This window comes from Salvia hispanica, chromosome 6, assembly GCF_023119035.1.
Source record: "Salvia hispanica cultivar TCC Black 2014 chromosome 6, UniMelb_Shisp_WGS_1.0, whole genome shotgun sequence".
NCBI lineage: Eukaryota > Viridiplantae > Streptophyta > Magnoliopsida > Lamiales > Lamiaceae > Salvia > Salvia hispanica.
Window position 1 is genome coordinate 37,867,381 of NC_062970.1, and position 3,758 is coordinate 37,871,138.

Here is a 3,758-nt window from a genome sequence, read left to right on the forward strand (position 1 = left end):
TTTTTTTTTTTTCTCTCCCTATACTGGAGTACTTAATATTTATGAATTGATCAAAATTCTCTCATAAAATTTAAACCTCAATTCGTTAATTCTTCTATACCTAATCTTTCTAGTTGCAATTTCCAATTCTAATTAGAATGTAGTGCTCAAAATTTGACACACGAGAGTAATACACAACTAGTAGTGAGTGAGATAAAAAGAATGATAACTAAATTAGTGCTAATGAAAAGTAAGACCTACATTATTCTTAGGACCTGTTTTGTAGAGTGGGCGAAAAATTCATGATGGGTTTAAGAAATAGATAAGCCGAGTAGATTAATGAGGTTTAATTCATTTTTAAACCTATGTTTTATAAAGTGGTAGAAGCTGAAGTTAATAAACTGCCATTATGGTTTGTAAAAGTGTATTTCTTTTAGAACGACGTTCATATCCTCACATATTTTCTGAATTACTAAATCTATCCTCATTACTTCATCCAAAAATGAATTCGACGCCAAAGAGGAGAAGAAGCCTTATTGATTTCCTCATCATCATCAACCTCACATACTAATTCGGGGACGTTAGCATGGAGCCGTCGTTGAATATCAGCACGACGACTTTGCGCCCTTGTTCACATGACGTGGAACACCACACCGAGCACCGACTTCAAATTAACGACGAAACAATGGTGGTTCCGCTTGACGCCGAAGGAAAGGAGATAATGACAACTGAGACTTCGGAGGGTATAAAAGGTAAACGACACCTAAATCCTAATTGTGTTGGTGCAATCCATCAAATTTTCATGGACTTCTTTTCCACCTAAAACCATAGGGAACAATTGGTTTTAGTCAGGTCGACAACTTCTATATCGATTTAGTTGTTTAAGCAATCCACACTACAAAACGGAGGGAAGCCGATGGAGAAGCCGCACTATCCACCTTTATCTAGGCTAAAAAATGTCATTAATTAGTGTTTAATGAGTTGTAATAGTGAGTCATTGTAGTATACGTTGTAAATAAATTGATGTACATGAGTAATGAGTTGATGACAACTTTCTATAAATGGAAAGACCCATATTTTTATGAGTCAAAATAGAAAGTGCACATTTTTTTAGAGCATCTCCAAGGGGGAAAGGTATATTGAGAAGGTATATTTCTCATTTACCTCCTCAAAAAGGTTATTATACCTTCTTAAAAAGTAATGGACTCCAAGGAAAGAAGGTAAATTCAAAAAACAAATAAAATAACTAACTTTATACCTTTTCTATCAAGAAGAGGTAAAGATACCTCTTCAAAATAAAAAAAAGTACTCCCTCCGTCCCACTTAAAATGCAACATTTGGAAATCGGCACGAGATTTTATGTAGTGTTGTTTTGTGAGTGAATGAAGAGAGAGTAAAGTAAGAGAGATGAAAAAGTAGAGATAGAGTTGTTTCCATTTTAGGAAACGTTTCATTTTTAATGGGACAATCAAAAAAGGAAAACGTTGCATTTTTAATGGGACAGAGGGAGTATAATACCTCCTCAAATACCCTTTCCCTTGGAGCATGAAATTTTATGAAGAAGAGGTAAAAATGGTAGTTATTTCTCTTTACCTCTCCATTTACCCTCTCCCTTGGAGTTGCTCTTAGAGGCCGATGGAATACCTTTTTTCAATAATCTCTCAATAGATTTGGGCTTATGTTATATAGTATATTACAAGTGGACTGTATTATTAAGTATAGTTAAAGATAAATGTAGACATACAATTAACAGAGTTTAATAAATTAAAGAAATTTTAAGACGATGATTTCATTGACTCTTCAAAACGAACGGAAATTTGTAAAAAACTTCACACGAACTTAACCAAATGTCAAAAAAAAATTAAACTTGAATTTTAAATTTTAACTAGTATCACGCATGTGTTGTGCACAAACTTCTCCTAATATAGCAAATATTTTAAGGATAAGCATAGTTGGAGAATCCAATTTTTGATAAAAAATAAAAAATAAAAAACTTAAGCACGGCTTTGGCTACCTATTGATATGGTTATATTGTTTGTTAACCTTAAAAAAAAAACAGGATGCATATCGTGCAAGACCAACTTATATGAACACATACAACATAATTAAGATTCGTATCCAAACAACGATCTCCATATCATCAACACATCAGCAAATAAATCATAATCATGATCCATAACAGGAGACATAGCATCCATTTTCAACTAATCTTAATGAATCAATTCTTCATCTCAACACAAATAGGCAAAATATTTGTTCCAGGTAGATATACAAATAAAAGAAAAAAAAATCCATACCAGCATTCTAATTTTGGTATCCGCCGCCGACGGCATTTTTGTCCTCGATAACCTTCGCAGTCAAGCAGGGCTGTGGGAACTCACTCAGATCGAACGTCTTTTCCTTCTTCATCCGCTCCACGTCAGCCTTCTTCAATAATGTGCACTTAATGGGGGGCGGTTGCGGCGCTCGGCTAAAATACTTGATGTCGTAAACAGTTTCGTGGAGAGAGTTGGGCACGATGGCGGGACAGTAAATCTGGTATTCCGTCGCCTAGGGGATGGCGTGTTGGTATTTAGGGTGGGCGGCGGGACCGGTGTACTCCCATGGCTTCTGGCTTCTTGATGTAATGGTGGAGGGTTTGGAATAGGATTTTGCCATTGATCGAATTGGGGATTTTGTTCAAATATTTCTCTGTGCTAATTTGCAGCTTCATTGATGAAAAACTGTACCACACACACGCAGAACAATAATTTTAAAATATTTATTTATAAGAGAATCCGGAATGGTGCATAGGCCAGCCATTCTCTCCTTTGCCACGTCAGCAATACTAAAAAAACCACCTCCGCCACGTCGATTTAGGTCACCGCAATAAAAATAATTCAAAATATACTACATTTACGGAATTAAAATTGCGATATACGGAATTAAATTTACGACACATATACGGGAAAAATAATTCATTCCATTAAAAAAAAAAAGTACATGATTTTTTTTTTTAAAAAAAGGGCTTCAACACCCGAGCCCCGCCACTCTCTACTCCTCATCGCCGTCGCCGTCGTCCTCCTCGCCGCCGCCGCCGCCGCCGCCACCCGTGGTATCTGAGGCCACGTCGGAAACCCCCAACCGTGACCTCGCGATCTCTAAATCAACACGCATGCTCTCGAGCATCTCGTAAAGAAACCTCTTCTCCGTGGGGTCAATGGCGTTCTTCCACTCTCGGAAGACCTGTAACATCTGAGCCCGCGTTTGGTTACGCGAATGGAGAGTGTACTCGAGTGGGGAGGGCGTTCGCGTGTCCCTAAGTCCGCAAAAGCGGCCCACCACGGTTCTCGGGTGCGCTCTCGACCCCTTCCAGGACCTCCTCGTTCTTTGAAGTCCTACCCAGTGCGGGCGGTGGTTCTTATAGACAGCCCTGCGATCTTCGCCCACATGTTGACGACGACCGCTGGTTGTTCGCAACCGCGAGGGATCGCCGCACACCTCCAACCACCCCTTGGCCACCGCGGCGTACCCATCCTCCGTCCACTTCCTCCTCAGACGGTGGCAGTCTTGTCGCGTTGTCACAGCCAGGCCGCCCTTGCCCTTCCCGCTTCCTCCTCGTCTTCTTCCTCGGCGCGGCCGGCGTCCCTCGAGCGGGAGTATCATCGTCCCCGAGACGATCCCCATATCATGCAATGACAAAAGGTCATCGCCAGTGAACCGCCTCCACTGGGGTCGACGTGTGAGACGAAGCCGGCAAAAAATCAAGCGAGGGGCCGATATACCGCGTCCCTTCCCGG